This window comes from Bos javanicus, chromosome 6 (genome assembly GCF_032452875.1).
Source record: "Bos javanicus breed banteng chromosome 6, ARS-OSU_banteng_1.0, whole genome shotgun sequence".
Classification (NCBI taxonomy): Eukaryota; Metazoa; Chordata; class Mammalia; order Artiodactyla; family Bovidae; genus Bos; species Bos javanicus.
The window spans coordinates 68,391,639-68,418,826 of record NC_083873.1 but is presented as its reverse complement, the minus strand read 5'-3'; the positions used below and the strand labels follow the sequence as shown (position 1 = coordinate 68,418,826).

General features: G+C 41.9%; 1 pseudogene; it reads right to left on the bottom strand.

The window, feature by feature from the left end:
• Positions 1 to 9,872: 9,872 nt before the first annotated feature.
• Positions 9,873 to 11,111, bottom strand: LOC133249152 (poly(A) polymerase type 3-like; annotated as a pseudogene).
• Positions 11,112 to 27,188: the final 16,077 nt, after the last annotated feature.

Here is a 27,188-nt window from a genome sequence, read left to right as displayed (position 1 = left end):
CCTTTCAAGCACACGTGCTGTAATTATATAGCAGGCCAACTGAGAGAGGAGAATGAGCTGGGTGCTTCCTGGAGACTAAGGCTGCAGTCCATATGGAGTTTTCCAGACCTTCCAAGGTTGGCTTCATGGTGAAATAACTTTCAGCTGGTGCTACAAAGTGCGGCTTTCATCCGGGCTCAACAGCTTAGTTCCTTGGTCCAAGAAGCAAAGAGAACCCTGAAGGCTGCATTTTGAAAACCAAAACAAAACCTTGCTAAATGTGTTCCAGCTTTTCCTGTCCCAACCCAGACAGCTGCTTCTTGGAGCTCATGGATGTCAGTGCTATAGAACACTTCAAACAGGAAGGGAGTTCCCATGATTTCCAAGTGAGCGAGAAGGGGGGCTCATCTTTGGAGGAGGGGTTGGTGGAGGACTTCAAAAACATTGACTATATAGAAGAAAATATGTGTTGTTTGTCATTAAGTGATGGTAGATGAGGCTAGGACAAAATGTTGGTGTCAGTGGATGAAATCCAGGCATGGTCTTTACTTTATGAGTTGGATATTAATTATACCCAAACTCTTTGTTAAAATAAATAAGGAGTGAGTGAGACCCCGGGCTTTTGGGAAAGAAACAGAAATAAAGCTGTGACAAGGTCCAGGCCCATTAGGTGACATAACTTGGCAATGTAACTTAGTGCTGGAGGGTAGGAAAGAAAATCCTTTAAGGGAAATTGGAGGCAGCTTTTAAAAGATTTTGCATTGTTTGTTAGGATGCAGTAATGTCTTATAGGGAGGAGATGGGTAGGAATAATAATAGCCTTCACGGGAGCATCATCTATGCCAGATCATGCCCCAGATACTCTCACTCATTCATTCTTTATTTTCATATCAAGTCTGCCAGATAGGTGCAGATGAAAAGTTTGAAGCTAACAGAAGTAGGTTCATGAGTTTAAGGAAAAAAGCTGTCTCTGTAACATAAAAGTGCAAGGTGAACAGCAAGTGCTGATGTAGACAGCGCAGCAAGTTATGCCTTCTAGATATATTTTAAGATTTAGCTTAGATCATTAGTGAAGGTGGCTCCACGAAACACCAAATTTTCAATGTAGACAAAACAGCCTTATGCAGAAAGATGTCATTAAGGACTTTCATAGTTGAAGAGGAGAAGTCAATGCTTGGCTTCAAAGTTTCAAAGTCCTAATAACTACAATTAAAAGCCATGCTTGTAAAATTTTGAAGTAATATTTATAAAATTTTATGCTACAAATTTCTTAGCAAATGTTCGTAGTCTAGATTTAAAGAACCCAATTTATCATGGTTTTGACATACACTGAATGCAATATATAAATATATGAATGCATATTTCAGCAAGGGGCTTCCCAAGTAGCACAATGGTAAAGAATTCTCCTGCCCATGCAGGAGATTTGAGAGGTGAAGATTTGATCCCTGGATTGGGAAGATCCCCTGGAGGAGAGAATAGCAACCCACTCTAGTATTCTTGCCTAGAAATTCCATGGACAGAGGGAACCTGGTGAGCTTCAGTCTCTGGAGTCACACAAAGAGTCAGACACGGCTGAGTACATACACATATGTTAGCAATGAGAAAACTAAGAAGGAAATGTGTGTGTGTGTGTGTGTATATTTGTACACATGTCTTTCATGTAATTTAGAAATGTTAAATCAAAAATGGTAATTTCACAATTTTTAATAGAAAGAAGAGAGAGACAGGCTGACTCTTATAGAAGCTAATGCAGCTGGTGACTTGAAGTTGAAGCCAATGTTCATTTACTGTTTGGAAAATCCTAGAGCCCTTAAGAATTATGCTAAATCTACTCTGTCTGTAATATATAAAGGGAACAACAAAGCCTGGATGACAGCACATCTGTTGAGAACTTTTACTCAGGAAAAAAAAAGATCCTTTCAAAATATTACTGCTCACTGACAATGCACCTGGTCAGCCAAGAGCTCTGATAGAGATGTACAATGAGATTAATGCTGTTTTCATGCCTGCCAACACAACATCCATTCTGCTGCTCATGGATCAAGTAATTTCATTTCAAGTCTATTATTTAAGAAATACATTTTATAAGACTACAGCTGCCATAGAAAGTGATTCCTCTGGTGGTTTTAGGCAAAGTCAATTAAAAACCTTCTGGAAAGGATTCACTGTTCTCGATGCTGTTAAGGACATTTGTGATTTATGTGTGTGTGCATGCTAAGTCGCTTCTGTTGTGTTTGACTCTTTGTGACTCCATGGACTGTAGCTGGCCAGACTCTTCTGTCCATGGGATTCTTCAGGCAAGAACACTGGAGTGGGTTGTCATTTCCTTCTCCAGGGCATCTTCCCTGACCCAGGGATCAAACCCACAGCTCCTGCATCTCCTGCAGGATGGATTCTTTACCAGAGTGTCACTGAAGGTCTATAGGAAGAGGTAAAAATATTAACACTAATAAGAATTTGAAAAAGTTGATTTCAACCCTCATGACTTTTTAGGGTTCAAGACTTCAGAGGAGGAAGTAACCGCAGATGTGGTGAAATGGGAAGAGAACTAGACTTTGAAGTGAAGCCTGAAGATGTGACTGAATTGCTGCAAATTTCATGATAAAAACTTAATGGATAAGGAGTTGCTTATTGTGAATGAGCAAAGAAAGTGGTTTCTTGAGATAGAACTTATTCCTGGTGAAGATGTTTTTGTGAAGCTTGTCAAAATGACAAGAGATTTAGGCTATTACTTAAGCTTAGTTGATAAAACAGTGGCATGGTTTGAGAGGATTGATTCCAATTCTGAAAGAAGTTCCGCTGTGGGTAAAATGCTTTCAAAGAGCATTTCATGCCACAGAGAAATTGTTTGTGCAAGGAAGTGTCAATCAATGTGGCAAACCTCATTTCTGTTTCACTTTAAGAAATTGCCACAGTCGCCTCAGCCTTTATCAGTCACCACCCTGATCAGTCAGCAGCCATCAATGTCAAGGTAAGCCCCTCCACCGCAAAAGAGTATGACTCACTGAAGGTTCAAATGATGGTCAACATTTTTTAGCAATAAAGTATATTTAAAATCACTACAGATGGTGACTGCAGCCATGAAATTAAAAGACGCTTACGCCTTGGAAGGAAAGTTATGATCAACCTAGACAGCATATTCAAAAGCAGAGACATTACTTTGCCAACAAAGGTTCGTCTAGTCAAGGCTATGGTTTTTCCTGTGGTCATGTATGGATGTGAGAGTTGGACTGTGAAGAAGGCTGAGTGCCAAAGAATTGATGCTTTTGAACTGTGGTGTTGGAGAAGACTCTTGAGAGTCCCTTGGACTGCAAGGAGATCCAACCAGTCCATTCTGAAGGAGATCAGCCCTGGGATTTCTTTGGAAGGAATGATGCTAAAGCTGAAACTCCAGTACTTTGGCCACCTCATGGGAAGAGTTGACTCATTGGAAAAGACTCTGATGCTGGGAGGGATTGGGGGCAAGAGGAAAAGGGGACGACAGAGGATGAGATGGGTGGATGGCATCACTGACTCGATGGACGTGAGTCTGAGTGAACTCCGGGAGTTGGTGATGGACAGGGAGGCCTGGCGTGCTGCGATTCATGGGGTCGCAAAGAGTCAGACACGACTGAGTGACTGATCTGATCTGATGTTGTTTTTTTAGATATAATGCTCTTGTACACTTAGTAGCCCACAGTATAGTGTAGACACACTGGGACTCAATTTATTCTGGTATTCACTTTATTGCAGTGGTCTGGAACTGAATTCACAATATCTTGGAGGTCGGCCTGTACTTGGGGCCAAAATACAGACTTGCCCTATAGGACAGATGTAGGAACGAGTCCCCTTGGCCACAGTGGTAGCCTGTCAATCACCCCAATGAGCACCTTTGGAGTATACTTGTGTTTTGTGGGCAGAGGTCACATGGGAACAGAGAGGGTCTCACCAATGAGTGGCCAAATTAAAACTCTATGAAAATTAAAGGCTTCACATGGTTTGTGTCTATTTAGTGTTTCAGGAATATTTGGCACCTCATGAATATTAGGTTTCTCTTGGTTCTTCTATCCTTTTAATATTCAACACTGAAGTGCTTGCTCTACTTATTAACATATTTATTCAATATATCTTATGAATTCTGACTATGTCTTACAAGGTACTTGCTTACTCATTATCTATGCTTAATACACATCATGAGTTTCACATCTTCTGTAATAGAATAGGATATTTTTGAATGAGACTAGAAAGGCTCATCACAACTGTTTAATGCAAACTATTTCCACTGGGGTAGAAGCTCCCTCAGGTTAGATTTTGTCTGACTTGTTTATTGCTGTATCTTTACTGTCTAGTGTACTATGCTGCTGCTGCTAAGTCGCTTCAGTCGTGTCCGACTCTGTGTGACCCCTTAGACGGCAGCCCACCAGGCTCCCCCGTCCCCGGGATTCTCCAGGCAAGAACACTGGAGTGGGTTGCCATTTCCTTCTCCAATGCATGAAAGTGAAAAGTGAGTAGTCTTTAAATTGTTGAATGAGTGAATGAACATCATAGAAATATGGAAATACAGAGAGAATAATTAGGCTAAAGAAAGGAAAGAAGTATGTGAGTACAAAGCTTCCTCTGCTAAAAGCCATACATGGGTCCCAAGGTCACAGACGCCTTCCTGTTCCATGTGTTAACCAGGTCTGTGATTCTGCCCGAGCAGTGACTCCTGAAGCATGACCCCCAGACCACCAGCAGCAGCAGCAGCATCTGGGCAGAAATTCAAACTGCTCCCCAGACCTCTCCCCCATCTACTGAATCAGAAACTTGGTTGGTGGGCCCATCAATTGATATTTCCACCAGCCTTCCAGTTGATTGTCAAGTGTGCTCAGATTTGAGAACCACTGTGCTGGAATATTGTGGTGTCCTCATGTTTGATTTCAATACACTTGCCTTGCAGGACATTGTGTTTCTTCTCTCTAGAAACAGAAGTCCAGTTTCATTTGTTTGTATAGGAAACCATCCCTGGGTTTGCAGCCTCCTGGGTTGATGATGCTTCCTCACTGACAAATGCTACTGGGCAAGACCTGCCTAGGATGCTGAAGGTGAGGCACCACACATATGCCAGCTCTTTCTAGAGTGAAAGTGCAAGCAGGGAGACAGGAAAGAGAGGGGATAAGGAAGAATCAGGCTAAAGCCAGACACATGAGGGGTTTTCCTCCAAGGTTCATCAGAAGCTCAGGCATGCACTGTTTTTGTCAGCAGCACCCTCTTTCAGCTACCCAGTCTTTACTAGCAGACTTGGAGATGCTGGGTGAAAATAGATGCAATTTGGGCCCAATAGGTGGTCAGAGAAAGCAGGACTTAGGAGGGAATTCAGCATCACATGGCTAAAATAGCCAAGTACTGTGTTTGTTTTCCCATGAATTTTTTGTTTGTTTGTTTGGGAATTACAAATGTATTTTAAAATCTTGCTTTGCTTATGTGTGCATACTCAGTCGCTCAATCATGTCTGACTCTTTGTGACCCCATGGACTGTAGCCTACCAGGTTCCTCTGTCCATGGAAGTTTCCAGGCAAGAATACTGGAGTGGGTTGCCATTTCCTACTCCAGGGGATCTTCCTGACCCAGGGATTGATCTGGCATCTCCTGCACTGGGCGGTGGATTCTTTACCACCGTGCCACCTGGGAAGCTCCATGCTCTGCTTAGTTCTAACTATGTATTTATTGCATAAAATTTGAAAGACATAGAAAAGTATAAAGAAAAATTGAATCATCCATTACCCTACTGCCTAAAGATGACAACTCAGTGTTTTAAAATATTGCATTTGAGAGAAAATAATTAATAATATGAATAGATGTTCTATATAATAACTTACAGAGTAGGAAATCTTGATTTTGTTTCCTTTTTAAATACTATATATTGTACATAGTATACTATATATTTTAATACCATAATACATAATTCTTCATAAGCATCACTTTTTAAAGAAAACTTTAAATTTTATATTGGCGTATAGCCAATTAACAATGTTGTAATAGTTTCAGGTGGACAGCAAAGGGACTCAACCTTACATATATGTGTATCCTTTCTCCCCTAAACTAGCTTCCCATCCAGGCTGCCACATAACACTGAGCAGAGTTCCCTGTAAGCATCACTTTTAATAGCTACACAGTTGGTAAAGAATCCACCTGCCAATGCAGGAAATGTGAGAGACTTGGTTTCAATCCCTGGGTTGGGAAGCTCCCTGGAGAAGGAAATGGCAACCCACTTCGGTATTCTTGCCTGGAAAATCCCATGGACAGAAGAGCCTGGTGGGCTACAGTTCATGGGGTTGCAAAGAGTCAGATACGACTGAGTGCACATACACACACACACAATACAAAATATCCTGTCATATGTATTTTGTTTAGCTATCTTCCCATTATTAAAGATTTAAGTAGTTTTTAATGCTAATATTAAAAAGCAGAGACATTACTTTGACAACAAAGGTCCGTATAGTCAAAACTATGGTTTTTCCAGTGGTCTTGTATGGATGTGACAGTTGGACTAGAAAGAAAGCTGAGCACCGAAGAATTGATGGTTTTGAACTGTGGTGTTGGAGAAGGCTCTTGAGAGTCCCTTGGACTGCAAGGAGATCCAACCAGTCCATTCTGAAAGAGATCAGCCCTGGGATTTCTTTGCAAGGACTGATGCTAAAGCTGAAACTCCAATACTTTGGCCACCTGATGCAAAGAACTGACTCATTTGAAAAGACTCTGATGCTGGGAAAGATTGAAGGAGGGAGGAGAAGGACACGACAGAGGATGAGATGGTTGGATGGCATCACCGACTCAATGGACATGAGTTTAAGTAAGCTCCAGAAGTTGGTGATGGACAGGGAAGGCTGGCATGCTGCAGTCCATGGGATTGCAGAGTCAGACACTACTGATTGACTGAACTGAACTGAACATCTTTGGGTCTTTCCTTGTGTTTCTATTTCTTTAGAATTGATTCTTAGAAGTGGAATTACTAGATCAAATGACATTGTGTAGGTATAGTGTGAGATGAAAGGGCTCATCTAGTTGGGCAATAGCGTGGAACTGGCATTCAAGAGACCTGGGGTTCAACCCCAGATTGCCAAACATTCTCTGTGTGGTCTTGAACAAGTCACTTTCTCTCTCTAGATGAGAGTTTTCTCCCATGTTAAATAAGAGAATGGGAATAAGTCCTTGCATCTTGAATGGAAGTATCATACCACTCAGCTAAAAATGTAAAGCATTACTTTTATATTAAAACAAACATCATATATATATATATATATATTCCACGTCTTCTTTATTTGTAAAACTGACATTTAAATTTCAAGATAAAATTCAAAATTCCAAAAATTTCTTGCTTTTATTTGGCTAGTTAGATTTCTCCCACAGAACAGACCTCCCTTAGAGCACGTGTCAGGATCCTTGGTCAATAGGAGTATGTCAATGAGAAAGTTTAAGAAGAATTGGACTAAGTGATCTCATGTACTAATTGTAGTCTGGATATTCTGTGCATACCTAGTTCCTGGTGTCTAAACTACGTATCCTTAGCAAATCTTCCAGGTCTGATTTAGTCTTCATCCTGGGATTAGGGTATTTTCAAACATTTTTATATTGACTAGCTCCATGTGGACTCAGGTTAAAAAAACTTTTGAAGATTCTTTAAAACCTGATCAGTCTGCCCTTAGCCTACAGTTGCTTAACATGTCACACTGGTTCACAGAAGCTCGCCTTCAGGCACTTATTCGTTCACCCAAAAATATTTATTTTGGGGCACATAGTCCAACACTATGTGTCAGACAACATTACGAAAAGCCAAATACAAAGATGAATAAGATATAATATTTATCCCTGTCTTAAAGAATACATTTGAATCAGTTCTAATGAGGTGGATGAAACTGGAGCCTATTATACAGAGTGAAGTAAGCCAGAAAGAAAAACACCAATACAGTATACTAACGCATATATATGGAATTTAGAAAGATGGTAACAACAACCCTGTGTATGAGACAGCAAAAAAGACACTGATGTATAGAACCGTCTTATGGACTCTGTGGGAGAGGGAGAGGGTGGGAAGATTTGGGAGTATGGCATTGAAACATGTATAATATCATATATGAAACAAGTCGCCAGTCCGGGTTCGATGCACGATATTGGATGCTTGGGGCTGGTGCACTGGGACGACCCAGAGGGATGGTATGGGGAGGGAGGAGGGAGGAGGGTTTGGGGTTGGGAATGCATGTATACCTGTAGCAGATTCATTTCGATATTTGGCAAAACTAATACAATAATGTAAATTTTAAAAATAAAATAAAATTAAAAATGTATTTCCCACAAAGTATCCCAGAAAATGCCCAATGTCAATAGGTACTATTTTTTTTTAAAAAAGAGTATTCATATCAAATATGTTTGAGAAATGTTGAATTAAAGTTAAGCAGGTTCATTTACTGCAGGCCTTTTCAGAGACTTTAATATGCTAATATGCAAAGTGTGCAGTGTTCCCAAAGTTATTTGTTTAGGAAACTCTTCATTTGTGGACTACCTCCAAGAACTAGAGACTCATGGCTCACGATTTGAGAAATGCTGACCTAGTAAATCTAATCCGTACACTTACTCAAAAAATAAATTGTAGTTTTATAGGTAGCAAAATACAGAGGGAACTAAAGAATAGGTAGCAAAATACAGAGGGAACTGAAGACAGATTCTTTCTCTTGAAGAGTTTTCAATCTATTTAATTGGAAGGGCAGTCCTGAAACACACACAGAGAATATCCACAAACACATGAAAATCTATGTGAAAGCGTGGAGATGTGGAATCAGCAGAAAAATCTGAAGGGAAAAGGATGAAATTAATCCTTTCAATTAACTAATCAAGGAACATTTCATGGAAGAAATAGGGTTTGGAGAAAGAATTCCTCCCATGAACTAAAACTCCAAAATTAATTTTCTTAAGAAAACATTATGCTAAATGAAATGTCGGACATGGAAGGACACATACTGCTTGAGCCCACATATATGTAGATTCTAAAAGAGTCAAAATCATCAAATCAGATTGTATCAGGGTATGGGGAACGGGAGAAACTGAAAAATATTGGGCAAAGGGTACAAAGTTTCAGTTAGATGGGATAAATATTTTTTGAAGATTTTGTGTACAGCCTGTTAATTGTGATATTGGTGAATAATTGAAATTTTCCAAGAGAATAGATCTCAAATTAAATCTTCTGAACACACACAAGAGGATAACTATGTAGAGGTGGTGGATGAATTATTTAGGTTGGCTGTGGAGATCCTTTCACAAAGTAAGTGCATTCGCAGTTGCTAAGTTGTGTTTGACTCATTGTGACCCCACAGACCAGCTCTCCAGGCTCCTCTGTCCATGAGATTTTCTAGGCAAGAATACTGAAGTGGGTTGCCATTTTCTTCTCCAGGGTATCTTCCCAGCCAAGGGATTGAACCCTCGTCGCCTGCATCTCCTGCATAGGTAGGCGGGTTCTTTGCCACTGAGTCATCTGGGAAGCCTTCACAATGGACATTGTTGTTTAGTCGTTCAGTCGTGTCCAACTCTTGGCAATCCCATGGACTGTAGCCTGCCAGGCTCCCCTGTCCATGGGACTCTCCAGGCAAGAATACTGGAGTGGGCTGCCATTTCCTTTTCCATCACAATGTATACATAACCACAAAAACATCAAGTGGCACACTTTAAATGTATACAATTTATTTCTCTATGTCAAATATATTTAAATAAAATGATTTTAAAAACAAAATAATGCATCTTCATTAAGGAAATAATTTTTTAATTACAGAAGAGTAAAATAACCCTCAAACTCACACACATACATACGTATGTGTTTATATGTATATATATTTTCTCTTTTCATGAGGGACTATTTTCTACAAGGATTTTTTTTCAGAGTCTACAATCAATTTTATTTTAATATAATCTAAACGCATACCATTTAGAAAATACCCAGAAAAATTTATGTACAAGAGTTGATATATTGCATTTGGATAAAGCTGGCAAGTTCTTGCTACTAGCATAGCCCAGGAAATACCACCAAGAAAACCTAATATATTAGAATAGATATTGTGGCATTTGGCCCACAGTTTGATAGACTTCAGGGTTAATCTGAAGTAGTCAATGTTTGGTACTAGATATAAAATTTCATTGGATACCCTGCAACCGTTAAGACTTATTATACACCTTACATTTAAATTTTTAAGCAGACTGTCATCTGTTAAGTCCAAGTCTTCTGGAATAGTCTGCAGTGCTAATCTTGCAAACAAAATACCAATCTCTATCCCATCAAAACAGTTTGAAAACTGGTACAAATGCCTCTTCAACAGCTCTTAAATCTTTTACTTCTTCCTATAATTTCAGCTTATCATAGAATGAGGTGAAAAAAATCACTTCGATCAACAAGTCTCAGTGCAACACACAACACATCAATATTGGCACCTTTTGTATGTACTCTAATCTATAAGATACACATGTAAAATTTTTCCCATCGACATTTTCAATTACAGATCGTGGAAGATTCTTGCTTTCACTGATTTCTCATATCCACTCTTTTACCAGGTTATTTAATTTTCCCCAAATTAAAATCCTGCACTGCAGTTCCTCTTCCTCTTCAAAAACCCCGAAGGGCTTCAGAGTCTCAACCAGCTTCTGTGTAAGTAGGCAGTCAGTCTCCTTGGGGCCTGCTAAGTCAGTCCTGAATATTCATTGGAAGGACTTATGCTGAAGCTGAAACTCCAATACTTTGGCCACCTGATGCAAAGAATTGACTCATTGGAAAAGACCCTGATGCTGGGAAAGATTGAAGGCAGGAGGAGAAGGGGATGACAGAGGATGAGATGGTTGGATGGCATCAACGACACAATGGGCATGAGTTTGAGTAAGCTCCAGTAGTTGGTGATGGACAGGGAAGCCTGGTGTGCTGCAGTCCATGAGGTCGCAAAGAGTCGGACACGACTGAGCGACTGAAATGACTGAAGCTGATGGGAGAAGTAATGCCTCAGTGCTTCTGTGGCGACTGTGCTTGCTGTGATCCCTGTGTTGTAACTGGAAATGGCATCATCTCCTGAGCTGGTACCACCCAGTCACTTCCTCACCCCTAACCCCGCTCCTGCAACTGCTGCAGCTGCCGCCCTTGGCATGATCCACTAAGGCGAGAGACGGGGTGGGTGCTGCCTTAGCCCTGGGTCCTACCCCACTCCCACACCCGTTCCTGCCTCTTTAAGCGCTTCTCTCCCTTCCCCTTCCTCCTCTCTACTAGTATTTTTAATATGCACTGGTTTTGGAGGAATTATATATAAGTATAAATAAATCAGAGAAGGCAGTGGCACCCCACTCCAGTACTCTTGCCTGGGAAATCCATGGACAGAGGAGCCTGGTAGGCTGCAGTCCATGGGGTCGCAAAGAGTCCGACAAGACTGAGCGACTTCACTTTCACTTTTCACTTTCATGCATTGGAGAAGGAAATGGCAACCCACTCCAGTGTTCTTGTCTGGAGAATCCCAGGGACGGGGGAGCCTGGTGGGCTGCCGTCTTTGGGGTCGCACAGAGTCGGACACGACTGAAGCCACTTAGCAACAGCAGTAGCAGCAGCATAAATAAATAGTTTTTGTTTTCTTGCTAAGGTAAGGAAAAATTTGTGCCTTGAAGCTATGCATTGTTTAGAGCACACCCTTCCAAGATATTCTGCTCTAACCTTCCATTGTCTTTGAGCTATTTTACAATTCTGAAAATTGCAAATAACCGTATGGCATTATCTTTGTGGGGGAGATTCTTCAGAGTAGGACTAATGAGTCAAAATGTATGGAAAGATTTCAGGCTCTTGATCCATTGGTCAAGTTGCCTTACAGAACAGTGGATGAGAATTCTCTTTCCTTGACAAAGGGTCAGACAGTTTCAACTGGTGCTTTTGTTCACCCCAGTCAGTTCTGGAGTCAAAGCCAGCTTGTATTGCTTTTAAAAATACCTTTTATTATGTTAGATAGGAAACAGTATTGTCTCAGTTGGGGGGTGGCTTTTAATTAAAAACATATTAACAATATAAAAGAATGTATGCAACTTTAATAAATATAGTAAGGTGTGGACAACTTCATCCAGCAGAATTCTCTCTCAGAGAATACCATGTGTGCCAGGAAGAAATGTCTTGGGAACTTCCTTGGTGGTCCAGTGGCTAAGACTCCATGCTCCCAATGCAGGCAGCCCAGGTTCAATCCCTGGTCAGGGAACCAGATCCCACAGGCCGAAACTAAGAGTTCACATGCCACAGCTAAAAATCCTGCATGCTACAATGAAAATGGAAGATACTGGCTGCAACTAAGATCTGGCGCAGCCAAATAAATAATTGTTTTTTAAAGGAAGAAATGTCATGATGAGATGGATGGAGTAGGGATGAGACCCCCAAAATCATGCTAATAAAAAATGATGATCACTGATTGCTCCAACCTCACCTCCTAGAACAATCCTTGGCAAATGGCAGGCACTCAGCAAATACTTGTTGAATGTATGAATTACGGAGTCTGCTTTTCAAGGCATATAGGTTCTATTAACTGGAGAATTCTTTCTTGTGCTAGATCCTAGCAATGAGTTTCCCACGTTAGAAACAGGAGCAGAGGCAGCTAAGTTGATCTGCCAAATAGATGGTGGAAGAGTTTGAATTTCCTGGGGTCATCTCAGGGTGAGAGTCAGCAGAAAGGACAGACAGGCACACACTTGGCAGAGAAGAAGCAGAGGGGGAGAAAAACCCTTCAGGGTGGAGGGTGAGCTTGAGACAGGACTTTGAAGAACATAAACCTCCTTTTAAAAATTTATTTTATTAAAGTATAATGGATTTATGATGTTGTGTTAACTTCTGCTATACAGTAAAGTGATTCTGTTATATATATATATATATATATATATATATATGTATATATATATACACACACACATTCTTTATCGTATTCGTTTCTATTATGGTTTATCACCACACATTGACAATAGCTCCCTGTGCTATACAGGAAGACCTTGTTGTCTATTTGTTTATCCATCCTATGTATGATAGTTTGCCCCCTGCTAATTCCAAATTCCCAATCCCATTCCTCCCCTCCGGCAACTGCAAGTCTGTTCTCTCTGTCTGTGGACATCTTAAAGGAATTTAAGTGGCTTGCTGCGGGGCGGCTAATGCAGAGCCTCTTCTCTGTCTCTCTCTCACTGTGTAGCAACAGCTGCCTTAATTACTAATGCCTTTGTGTGAGTGGATTCAGAGAGGTGCTGAGTTCCCCACGTCTACACAGCAGGTATAGAGGGACAATGAGTGAGCACGTGGTGTGGAAGAGTGAAGTGACACATATGTAGACGGAAGAAAGAGCGAACGATCCCCCTCCTGAAACACTCCCTGCTCTGTCTGGCCAGCCGTGTCCCCAGGGCTGTTTTAAAGTGCAGGTGGCTTGAAGTCGTGGTTTAGAGTGAGTGGCCGGGGTGTCGGGGGCTTTGGGGCAGGCATTTGTGCAGTTTTGAGTTTTATTGCACATTTCCTGGTGCACTTTATTGAAGGAAAATGTCTGCGACTTTTCACACACTGCTTCTAAAAATGTATAAAAATGGCAGGGCTCACGAATTTTGAGTTTCAAGAACCCATTTCTTTTCAACTTCATATCTAAAAATGAATCTCATCAATTTTATAGCTCTTCTGTCCCTTATTCCACTTTTGAATTCTCTTATGCAGCCAATCCTGTGTGGCCTTAGGCTCTCCTGGGGCTTTTAGAGTTTCATTATCTTTTGATATGTACACCTGCAATCTACATTAGAACTAAGAGGAAACTGCCCCATTTCCACTGCTTGATGTCCTTGTTTATGGCACGTGAACCCTAAGCCTGATTGAATTCCCTTCATATTCAAAGCTGACCCCCTACTCCTATCTTCTATCTCTTGGGTAGTAGTCAAAGGCATTATACTTTTCAAAGGACTTTGTATAATTCCCTTTTTAATTTTTTTTAATTTAATTTTATTTTTTAACTTTACAACTTTGTATTGATTTTGCCATATATCAAAATGACTCCGCCGCAGGTATACATGTGTTCCCCATCCTGAACCCTCCTCCCTCCCCATACCATCCCTCTGGGTTGTCCCAGTGCACCAGCCCCAAGCATCCAGTATCGTGCATCGAACCTGGACTGACGACTCGTCCCATATATGATATTATACATGTTTCAATGCCATTGTCCCAAATCACCCCACCCTCTCCCTCTCCCACTGAGTCCAAAGGACTGTTCTATACATCAGTGTCTCTTTTGCTGTCTTGTATACGGGGTTGCAAAGAGTCGGACATGACTGAGCGACTGATATGATCTGATCTGATCTGATACAGGGTTATTGTTACCATCTTTCTAAATTCCATATATATGCGTTAGTATACTGTATTGGTGTTTTTCTTTCTGGCTTACTTCACTCTGTATAATAGGCTCCAGTTTCATTCACCTCATTAGAACTGATTCAAATGTATTCTTTTTAATGGCTGATTAATACTCCATTGTGTAAATGTACCACAGCTTTCTTATCCATTCATCTGCTGATGGACATCTAGGTTGCTTCCATGTCCTGGCTATTATAAACAGTGCTGAGATGAACATTGGGGTACACGTGTCTCTTTCAATTCTGGTTTCCTCAGAGTGTATGCCCAGCAGTGGGATGGCTGGATCATAAGGCAGTTCTATTTCCTGTTTTTTAAGGAATCTCCACACTGTTCTCCATAGTGGCTGCACTAGTTTGCATTCCCACCAACAGTGCAAGAGGGTTCCCTTTTCTCCACACCCTCTCCAGCATTTATTATTTGTAGACTTTTTGATCGCAGCCATTCTGACTGGTGTGAAATGGTACCTCATTGTGGTTTTGATTTGCATTTCTCTGATAATGAGTGATGTTGAGCATCTTTTCATGTATTTGTTAGCCATCTGTATGTCTTGTTTGGAGAAATGTCTATTTAGTTCTTTGGCCCATTTTTTGATTGGGTCATTTATTTTTCTGGAATTGAGCTGTAGGAGTTGCTTGTATAATTTTGAGATTAGTTGTTTGTCAGTTGCTTCATTTGCTATTATTTTTTCCCATTCTGAAGGCTGTCTTTTCACCTTGCTTATAATTTCCTTTCTTGTGCAGAAGCTTTTAAGTTTAATTAGGTCCCATTTGTTAATTTTTGCTTTTATTTCCAATATTCTGGGAGGTGGGTCATAGAGGATCCTGCTGTGATGTATGTCGGAGAGGGTTTTGCCTATGTTCTCTAGTTTTATAGTTTCTGGTCTTACGTTTAGATCTTTAATCCATTTTGAGTTTATTTTTGTGTATGGTGTTAGAAAGTGTTCTAGTTTCATTCTTCTACAAGTGGTTGACCAGTTTTCCCAGAACCACTTGTTAAAGAGATTGTCTTTAATCCATTGTATGTTCTTGCCTCCTTTGTCAAAGATAAGGTGTCCACATGTGCATGGATTTAACTCTGGGCTTTCTATTTTGTTCCATTGATCTATATTTCTGTCTTTGTGCCAGTACCATACTGTCTTGATGACTGTGGCTTTGTAGTAGAGCCTGAAGTCAGGCAGGTTTAAAAAACTGGAGGTGATTCCTCCAGTTCCATTCTTCTTTCTCAAGATTGCTTTGGCTATTCGAGGTTTTTTTGTATTTCCATACAAATTGTGAAATTATTTGTTCTAGCTCTGTGAAGAATACTGTTGGTAGCTTGATAAGGATTGCATTGAATCTATAAATTGCTTTGGGTAGTGTATTCATTTTCACTATATTGATTCTTCCAATCCATGAACATGGTATATTTCTCCATCTATTAGTGTCCTCTTTGATTTCTTTCACCAGTGTTTTATAGTTTTCTATATATAGGTCTTTAGTTTCTTTAGGTAGATATATTCCTAAGTATTTTATTCTTTTCGTTGCAATGGTGAATGAAATTGTTTCCTTAATTTCTCTTTCTATTTTCTCATTATTAGTGTATAATTCCCTTTTTAAAAACTTCAGTGGGCTAAAAGTGGTTAAGGGCAAGCTCTTTTTCAAATGTGGAAGCTAGAGTGTGTGTGCTGCTAAGTTGCTTCAGCCATGTCTGACTCTTTGTAACCTTATGGACTGTAGCCTGCCAGGCTCCTCTGTTCATGGGGATTCTCCAGGCAAGTATACTGGAGTGGGTTGCAAAGCCCTTCTCTAGAGGATCTTCCAGACCCAGAGATTGAACCTGTGTCTCTTACATCTCCTGTACTGGGAAGCCAATTCTTTACCACTAGAGTCACCTGGGAAGCCCTCCTAGTAAAGTCTCCGAGATAGCAAAGTCACTGTCAATCTAGTAAGTAGGTTCACCTCTCCATTTATTCTTCCCTCCTGGCTAGGGACCACTATTATTCTTCGATTTTAAAACATCTTAAAATGTTGGTTCTTAAAGTCCCAAGAAAGAACTAGAACAAATTAGCTTTATGACCACATTAAAAGTCTAGAAAAAACATCCAGACGGCAGCCCTGTGACACTAAGCTCACTCTTTTGTTCCTAAGTTTTCCTCTTATTGTTTGTTTTGATTTTCTCATTACAAATATGATTCATGGTAATAAAAAAAAAAAAACCCACAAAATGCAGACAAGGGATCCTTGATTTTCAAGCCTCATGACCTGACTGACCTTTTGGTTGAAGGTGATGAGCAATCTTCCAGTGTATGGCACTGTTCTTTATTACAGCTTAAATAGCTGACTTATTCCAGCACTTTCAAATATTTTCTTGGAGTATGACTCATGATTTAAATTATGTATTTTTTTAGATACTGAATAGTTTTCTCTTTATCTCACTTTCTCTCTCTCTTTTTATACATGCAAATAAAACAGAATTTTCATAAAACAATACTTACCCTTCCTACACATAATATACACCGATACTTTCCATTCCATTCTTTTACTTAAAAAAAAAAAAAAAACTGTTCTGTTTCCCTTCCCATCTTAAGTAAATATTTTCGTAAATACAGACTCCTGGCCTTGACCAATGAAAAGGTATAGAAATAATGACCAACCCAGTAGCAATAAATATCCATAGTCCTCAGATGTCTCTCTAAATATTATTTCCCACTGGAAAGAACCAGAGCTCTTTGAAAAAGTAGTTTGGGTCTGGGAGAGGAAATATTTGAAATGGGCCAGAATCAATTGTTCTACTAGAAAGGAAAGAAGGTATTAAGGAATATTAGGGTCATGTCACAATGACCCAAGAGTTAACCTGAAGAGGTTCCCACAGACCAAAGATGGGATAATTTGGTTAAATTATCCCATATTGTAAAAAAACAACAATAACCTCAGTGATTGTGATACAACAAATAATGGATTGGCTAAAAAGGTCATTTAGGTTTTCCCATAACATCTTATGAAAAACCCAAATGAACTTTTTGGCCAACCCAATATATTAGAATCTATGAGTTTATAATGAGACAAACACACACACACACACACACACACACACAAACCCTCTAAATGGTAATTCCTGGAGGATGCTAGGGAACCAACTTATTATTCTAGAAACAGGTAAATAAAGGGAAACGATTAAGCATTTATCCTGCCTTTCCTGTATGGATTGTATCCCAGGAAAACCAAGTAATTGCTGAGTAAAGTTTTCTTTAGAGGAGAAATTAGGCCAATGAATGTGTAAGAATGTTAGAATGGACTCTTTTTTCATGAGTGGATATAAAAGGGTGATATTCTAATGAAATAATGGATATAGATAATAATTGCCAATACCTGCTAAAGTCATTAGGGCAAAGCCCACGTCCAGATTAGGCTGATAGCATCTGAGCCCATGGACCAATCTTAAACTCACAAAAAGAAAGACTGCCAATGTTATGCAACGCTACAGAAATTTTTCAACATCTCTGAGAAAAATCTTTCAGAAAACGGAAACTGGTTCTGAACAAATCTTTATGTACTATTTTACAGGAAATGCAGAAGACAGAGGAACACAGTAAATGCTGGTACACACCACAACAAGTAGGAGGCTGAAGAAATACCATCCCACACCAAGTTGAGGGGGACTGTCTGCTTAAGTTACAGTTGGTGGCGTCCAGCAAGGGAAACCCACACAGCCCACAAATGCACTTTAAAACAAAGGGAAATACCTGAAAATTCATCAGGCTCTGCCAGGGCCAGAGAGAACCAACACCAGACTACTCGGTGTCAGACAAACACACCTCCCCTGTCCTGACTCTCTTGCCTCCTTCTCTTCAGTCCTGGAGGACCCAGGGCCACCTGGTGGCGGTGGAGGTGGGTGGAGGTGGCCATCCTGCCTCTAGACAGGGCACCTGTGTGCAGAGTCCATGCTGATTCTGGGTCCAGGTCAATAGCAGCCCTGGTTCTCAGCCCAGGTTGATGGAAGAAGAAATGGAACAAATGGGCAAGGAGCCAAAAGGCAACAAAGTATCAGATTTGCAGAATAAAGGAGGAAGTGCAGTGGAATTGGGATTTCAGGCAATCTTCTCTAATCTTACAAGCCAGCCTGTATATAGTGGTCAATGTCTGTGTCTTTTCTCTGTGGTTTATCTCATCTTGCCAAATTGTATATAATTCAAGGGATAAAAAAACCTCAGGACAGCCTCATCTATCACAGTTCACCATTCCTAACAACTGGATAAAAGAAACTAATCAAAATGAACTAATGAGGTGTGTGGCCTGCCTTGGACTTTTTCTGGAACCCTCTCTCCTCTCCACAGTAGAGGCTCAGGCTTTCTCTGCCAGGCAGCCGCTTGAGCTCCAAGAGATTCCCCGCCCCCCACAATTGCCTCTGCACACTCCACACTTTGTTTCAAGGGGGACCAGATGGCAGGTCTGGGTAGGGGTCCCCTAAAAGAAAAACAAGGTGTGCAGGCAAAGAAAATAAACAGGGAGAAAAAAGAGACAAAAGCAGCTGCTGGTGGGAAGAGGTGGGCAGCTGGCTGAAGAGCTGCCTGAGATGGAAATGGAAAAGCCCCCCTCCTGACCAGATCTGTATCTGCATCTGAGGTCAAGTCAGGGTAGGACTGGGGTGAGGGGGATGTGGACCAGGGGCCTATGCCATCTCTGTGGTCAGACGCTGGGCAACAATAGCTGCCTTGTACTTATACTCAAGCAGCAAAGCACAGCGGGAGGAGCTAGGAGAGTGGCCCTGAATGGAGAGATGTGGTGGAGGGTGGCTGGAACCCTGGGAAGAGGAGTGTAACTCAGAAGTGAATGCATCATGCCTGTGAGGCTGGAATCAGGAAGGGAGGAAGATAAGATGATTGAAGTCACAGGTCACAAGAGGGCATGTCATGGCCTGTGCTCCGGTTAGTGAGCTGGGAGACCGGAGGTCATGCTGAGCTACTCTCTGAAGGGGGTTCAAATGTATGTGTGGAGTGTGTCACAGAATATTTCAGTCACTAGCAGAAACTAAAAGCAAAAATGTTGCAGTGGAGGGACATTGAGAATGTTGAAGACATGGGATTTAAGGGAGAAAATTGAGTAGTGCAACAGAGATATGGCCTGTAAAGCCTCAAATATTTACTATGACTTTTTGCAGAAAAAGTTTGCTCTCTCCTTGTGTCAACCATTCAGGACCCACTCTCAAGTCTGGAACTGGGGCTGGTTCCTTCTGAAGCACCTAGCCACCTGGAAAAGGGGGATGGTACAACCAAGATAGGCTTCCTTGGAAAGGAGAAAGCAAGCATGAAATAGACTTTCCCCTCCCAGCCTTTGACTGTGTGGATCACAACAAACTGGAAAATTCTTCAGCAGATGAGAATACCAGATCACTTTACCTGCCTCCTGAGAAATCTGTATCCAGGTCAAGAAGCAACAGTTAGAACTGGGCATGGAACAACAGACTGGTTCCATATTGGGAAAGGAATATGTCAAGGCTGTATATCATTACCTTGCTTATTTAACTTCTATGCAGAGTACATTATACGAAATGCTGGATTGGATGAAGCACAAGCTAAATCAAGATTGCAGGCAGAAATATCAGTAACCTCAGATATGCAGATGACACCACTCTAATGGCAGAAAGTAAAGAGAAACTAAAGAGCCTCTTGATGAAAGTGAAAGAGGAGAGTGAAAAAGTTGGCTTAAAATTCAACATTCAAAAAATTGGAAAAAACTAGGATTTGATATCTGGTCCCATCACTTCATGGCAAATAGATGAGGAAACAATGGAAACAGTGACAGATTTTATTTTCTTGGGTTCTCTCCAAAATCACTGCAGATGGTGACTGCAGCCATGAAACTTAAAGACTCTTGCTCCTTGAAAGAATATGACCAACCTAGACAGCATATTAAAAATCAAAGACATTATTTTGCCAACAAAGGTTCATCTAGTCAAAGCTATGGTTTTTCCGGTAGTCATGTATGGATGTGAGAGTTGGACCATAAAGAAATCTGAGTGCTGAAGAACTGATGCTTTTGAACTGTGGTGTTGGAGAAGACTCTTGAGAGTCCCTTGGCCTGCAAGGAGATCAAACCAGTCCATCCTAAAGGAAATCAGTCTTGAATACTCACTAGAAGGACTGATGCTGAAGCTGAAGCTCCAATACTTTGGCCACCTGAAGTGAAGAACTGACTCATTGGAAAAGACCCTGGTGCAGGGAAAGATTGAAGGCAGGAGAAGGGGATAACAGAGGATGAGATGGTTGGATGGCATCACCGACTGGATAGGCATGAGTTTGAGCAAGCACTGGGAGTTGGTGATGGACAGGGAAGCCTGGCATGCTACAGTCTATGGGGTCGCAAAGAGAAGAGTTGGACACAACTGAGCTACTGAACTTACTGACAGCCACAATTTATTTATCTGTCCAAGGATAGGAATGTCCTAAGCTAGAAGAGTCTAATTTTTTTGAACTTGAAAAGAAGGAAGGGGGCCAGTCCCTCTTTGGTGTCTTGATTGTCAAAATGAGCCTGAGAGTTGTAAGTGGCCAAGTTCCCAGTGCTATTGAGGATGCCAGTTTGACAGAATGGAGCTCCACCAAAGAGTACTGAACTGAACAAATCAGGAAAGCTTCCTGCACTCTGTAAAAAGATGAAGAAGCAGAGAGAGTGTGCGGGCAATATTCATGTTCCTGGTTCCAGGTGGGGCCCAGCTGCAGACTTCATCTTGCAGAGATTAGGAATGGAACCATCACGTCCTCCACATTACCCATTCAAGTTTCATGTGACTGTGATGCTTCACTTTCAGACACGTGAGACCCAGAAGCTCCAGCCTTCAAAGAATCTACTACCCACCTGGGGAGCTAGAACTTTCTTTCTAAAATGAGAACTAACACCAGAAGGTCAAAACTAAGGACCAAAGGACACACTCAGCCAGAAGTGCCATAGGATTTCAGAAGGGAGAGGGATGGCCATGAGTTGCTATGGTCAAAAATTTACAAATGTAGTTAAACTTGAGAGAGACCTTAATGCAAGGAGGGAAGGCTGGGGGGTCTCACAGCTGGAGAACTGTCTGGGGAGAGTCAGAGGTGAAAATCCACAAAGCAGGTTCAGAGTAGTGTGGTAGGCCAGTCTTACCAAGCTTGTGGCTTCTTTGCTGAGTCAAGGGCCGTCAAAAACCACGTGAATCCACTGACAATTGATGAACGGGGGCCTGATAAGATGCCTTTTGCAGCTATTATTGTTACTGTTTGTTCAGATTCTGATGTAGTTTCACTTACATATCTGGAGTGCATAGTAAAATTCTGAATTCTTTTCTACTATGTGTGTGCTGGTAAGTTTAGGCCTATCCTTAGAAAAGCACTCTTAGTAGAGTTCAGCTATCGTTCAGTGTCCCTCCAAAAGTATACATCAACCACTAAACCAGAATGACCAGGCTCCACCAAAGAGTACTGAACTGAACAGATCAGGAAAGCTTCCTGCACTCTGTAATTTCCTAAGTCAACCTTTTTGACACTTTGAAGGATGAGGTAGGGAAACTGCTGGTCTCCTGGTAATTATCACCACCTGTTCTCTAAGCAGCCCTTCCCCAGTTACACCTCCCCACAGGAAAGCGAGGGAGGGTGGAGGGGAGAGAGCCAGTCATACAGACTTGGCAGGTCTGCCTGGCAAGTGCCACTTCTGCAGACCCTGTCTGCAGGGTCGCATTCTCCTGTTCTGGGAACCCGCCAGCCCTTGGCAAAATTGGGAAACGGCCAACACATATTCGAGGCTCCCTGTCTCCTTTTAGTGCTTTCTTCTAAACCAGCTTTCTCAACTTTCTATTGATACCTTTCTCAGACTCCTGGAGGCTGCCCAGCCCAATTCTCCTGCCAGGATCTCATTCTGTAAGATTATGTGAAACACCTCATCGTGAAGGTTATCTGGATCATGCCAACAGCCTCTGTTTAGCTTTCCTGCTCCCAGCTGCACTCCCTTCAAGGCAGCCCTCCACACTACCACAGTCTGAGCTTTGGAAAGTGTGAACTTGCTCCATAACCCCCTCCCACCTAGATTAAAGTCTTTCAAGGATCCCACACTGCCTGATGAATAGAGTTCTCTTTCCTCGATATGGTGCAGACCGGTGACTCTCTAAGTGTGGTCCCCAGGCCAGTAGCAGCATCCTTTGGACCTCTATCCAGACCTACTGAACCAGAAACCCTGGGGTGGGGTCCAACCATTTGTGTTTAATGAGCTCTCCTGGTGGTTCTGATGTAAGGTCAATTTTGAGAAGCACTGATGTAGGTAATCCCTGCCTACTGACCCAATATACATCCCATGGTTTTAGCTTAAACAGGCAGAGACTTCACCCAATCTATCAGTCTCTCCAGATTGGTGTCTATCTGGTATGCTGTGTTGAAGGTGCTGAAGCCTTAGCCTGAGTGTATCAGGCAAGAAAATGGCTCTGCAACTGATCAGTGAAGTCTACGTGTGTAAGGAATAGGGTAATCGTGATACAATGCCAGGCACTGTCCAGTTTCCTTCTAGCCACAGATTACCAATCCCTCCAATCCACCAAGGCTTGTGTTGAACTGACTTGATGGAGATAACCAGCTACCCTGGTGAAAAATGTGTATTTCAAAAGATGACAGGCTGGAGAGGGTTTAGTGTTAGTTGTTCAGTCATGTCTGACTCTTTCCGACCCCATGGAGCCCTGCCAGGCTCCTCTGTCCATAGGATTCTCCAGGCAAGAATACCGGAGTGGGTTGCCATTCCCTTTATCCAGGAGATCTTCCCAACCCAGGGATCGAATCCAGATTTCCTGCATTGCAGGCAGATTCTTTACTGTTTGAGCCACCGGAGAGAGGGTAAAATTTAGCCCTTAAGAACCAATCTCTTAAGAAGGAAGTGACAGGGTTTGGGTACCTGGGTAGAGCCTGAGGCGAGGGGTGCTCTGCCATGGAGCCACGCTGTACCTTTTCTTTCTGGGCTTAGCTGTAACTGATTAGGGGAAGGGCTCAGCCCCAGGGCAGCAAGGAGACCCTATGGGAGGCGAGCCAGCCCCCACTGTCTGCTGCTGGAGATGGATGCTGTGGCGAGGCTCCTGCTCAGGATCCCTAGGTCCTAAGGGGGAATTTAAGTGCGATACTTAATTTTTCCTCCACAAGAGGCAGAGGGCAGGGAGGCCAGACGGGGAGGGGCCCGAGGGGCTGCAGGAGCCAACACAGCTGGAAGTGATTAAGACTCAGCAAAGAAGGCAGCAGACAGGTAATAGTCTGGGGCCTGGCAGAGCTACAGCAAGAAACCTTTGCCCCAGAAGTGTTTGGCAGCCCCCTCTGCTACACTTTGACTCAGTGTCTGACGTGGCTGTGGAGGCATCACAGTGAAAAATGAAAAGTGTTTAGCAAGTTCCTCTGCACTCTGGAGATGGGGGAGCTATTTCTCATTGCTTCACATACGCAAGGGGCCAGATGCTCCCTCCAGACCTACCTGGAGAGAAATATAGCTTAGAATTTCCTGTGAACCTTTTTCCTTTCCTGAGGGCTGAGGCTTATGTTTCCTGCTTGGGCCATTCAGCTGTACTTTCTTTCAGATGACTCTACAAGGTACGCATTGTGCCTCTCTTTTGTCCCCTCACTTCCTCCTTCACCCGGATTTGTCCCTGACCTGGCCGGGCTGGGTGACCGTGATGGCAGCCAATTCCTTCTCTCCCCTCTACTTTCGAAGTTTCACACCTTCCTGGAAATTCTCAAGCTTAGCATTCCTCTTGGACATTGTAAATGTAACTCTTACATTGGAGGTTTTCAAGGAAATCTATTTAATAAAAAAGAGAGTTCCACATCCCTCTTTATTATGGGAAAAAAGTGCCCCAGGATTTATTTACAATGATCCACACATGAAATATTCCAGTACAGCCTGCAGTAATTCCCTTGTCATAATTCACGAAGGAGGAATGCCAACAAAAACGGGCTTGTGTTTTATCTTAGAAATTTCACCTATGCACCTTCTAAGAACGAACTTAAATGCAGAGGAGGTTGAGGAGCTCTGCTTGACACTGTTTCCCCTGAATTGAGCCTGCTTTGCAGGAGTACAATCTGTACTCCATTATGCCTCATTTTCTAAGTCCTTGCTAAGTACTATCAGGCCTGCCACCCTGGCTGTTAAATGTCAGTTAAGACCTAATTAATCTAACTGCTCTGACAAGTTTAAATTAGTTCCCACAGAGACCATAATTTGCCTTTTCCCAACTGATAGTGCTACAGGCATATTTTTAAAAGACTTTAAAAACGTTAACCAAGTAGTACATGTTCATCATAGGAAAAAAAAAAAAAAACTGACATCAAAATGAGATTTTAAAAATCACACAGTTTTGTCATACAGTTATAAACACTATAAATACCCTCATGTAAATCCTTTCCCTTTTTTGGTATGTGTCAGGAGGTGATATTTCAAAAACTATTAATGAGCATTTTTCTTTTGCATTTTCACGTTCATGACTCAAGATACGATTTTACAGGCAGTGACTCTTAAAGCCAAAGTGAAAGTGAAGTCACTCAGTCGTGTCCAACTCTTTGCAACCCCATGGACTATATAGCCTACCAGGCTCCTCTGTCCATGGAATTTTCCAGGCAAGAATACTGGAGTGGGTTGCTGTTTCCTTCTCCAGGGGATCTTCCTGACCCAGGGATCGAACCCAGGTCTCCTACATTGCAGGCAGACGCTTCACCTTCTGAGCCACCAGGGAAGCCCCTCTTAAAGCCAAGTTTTATTCAAAGAGAGAGGAATTTTTTATTGAGATACCAGTGACATACAACTTTATACCAGGCTTCCCATGTGGCACTAGTGGTAAAGAACCTGATTCCCACTACAGGAGATATTATTAATAGATAGGTATTTTTTTAAATGTCTGGACACGCTGGAGCTGAGATTAGAAAGAGCAGGCTGATGATATAAGGTACTTCCCACCCTGTCCCAGAAATTTGTCACACAGACCCCAAATCACTTAGCTGCCTCAGAATACCTATTGGATATCAGCGATCCCGAGCCTTGTAGAACTGAAATTCAGATATGAGTGGTAGATGGGGTAGGGACAGGGTCAGAGATTTGATTTCAGGGAGCAACTCCAGGGACCCATGAATGAGGAAGGCTCCAACGCAGGGGCCAAGTTCAGAAGCAAGACCTGGAGATCCTAAGGGAGAAGGTGTCTGGGTAAAGAAGCAGCTGGGTGTAAATCTTTACAACCCAGACCCCCTGCAGCTCCTGTGAGCCCTATGAAGGAAGGGGGTAGGTTAAGGGGTAGACAAAATCCAGGGAAAGGCATTCAAACTCTAATCTCTTAAAAACAATTCTAAAGTCCCCAAAGTCTGAGCAAGAGAAGTATTTCCAACTTGGACACAAACTCGTTAATAGGAAACTCTCATCTACACTAAGCTGAAGCTCTTTATGGGTTTCTATGTATCCCATTTAGTATGGTTATTTCACTGCAGAAATAGTCATAACCACACACTAGGGGCATTAAGTAACACACAGCATATTTACCACATTACCTTTCTCAAATCTGAACTTTTCTGAATTTGAAACACCTCTAGCTGTGTGTTTCAGATAAGGGATGCATAACATGCATTTTGACCCCTGGGTCGGGAAGATCCCCTGGAGAAGGAAATGGCAACCACTCCAGTATTCTTGCCTGGAGAATTGCATGGACAGAGGAGCCTGCAGTCCGTGGGATTGCAAAGAGTGAGACATGACTGAAGCAACTTAGCACAGCACAACATGTATTTCAGAATTCCCTTTGCCACCCACGCAAGGCACAGTCTTAAGTGAATAAACTTCTCTTTGCTGTCCAGGCGTTAGATTTTCTCTAATACTTTCAAAGAGGTTATAGAGTTTTATCTAACAGAGATACAGCTGAGATTTATTTTATTTATCTGATTCTTAATGCTGATTTGATGGATGAAGAAAAATTTAGCCAGCTTTTTAAAATTTGCTGTTTATGAGAAATTGGGAAATGCCATTTCCCTCCCCCACTCCCCATTTTGATTTACTTTCCTTTTTATGGTTTATTCAGATTGTCTGGAGGAGCAATGTCAGACAATAGATGGGTGGATAATTATTTTTGCAACACTTAGTATTTGGGGATGCACTTTGGAAACATCTACTTAGGCTATAGATTGTAAAGGAGAAGAGATTAAGACTATCAGCTACAAGCCCCACTTTCTCCTATACATTTAATGTAATCCTCATTACATTTACCATTTAATGTATTTACTATAATCCTCACGAAATGATAAAATGGTAATTTTATCACTACTATTAATGAAACCCTCATGAAAAGTTTATCAAGTAATAGTCCCATTTGTGTAGTTGAGTAAACCAAGGCTCAGACAGGTTAAGTAAATTGCCCAAGGTCACACAGCCAGTAAGTAGCAGACCCAGGATTCTGTCTCCTTCCTTCTTTTTTAAAAAAATAAATTTATTTATCTTTTAATATTTATTTACTTATTTTTGGTTGCGCTGGCTCTTTGTTGCTGTGAGGGCTTTTTCTAGTTGTAACAATCAGGCTTCTCATTGCGGTGGCTTCTCCTACTTGGAGCACAGGCTCTAGAGTGTGAGGGCAGCTCGCAGGCCCTAGGGCTCAGGCTCAGTAGTTGTGGCTCATGGGCTTAGTTGGATCTTCCCAGACTGGGGATCAAACCCATGTCTCCTGCACTGGTGGGCAGATTGTTAACCAATGAACCACCAGGGAAGTCCCTCATTCCATCTTAAGAGCTCTGGCCTCCTAGCTGGTCTCAACACCACTGGTCTTGCGTACCTTCAGTGCTCCCTCCACGTGCCTTGAATCCATCCTCCAACACATCTTTCCAATGTTCGTTTCT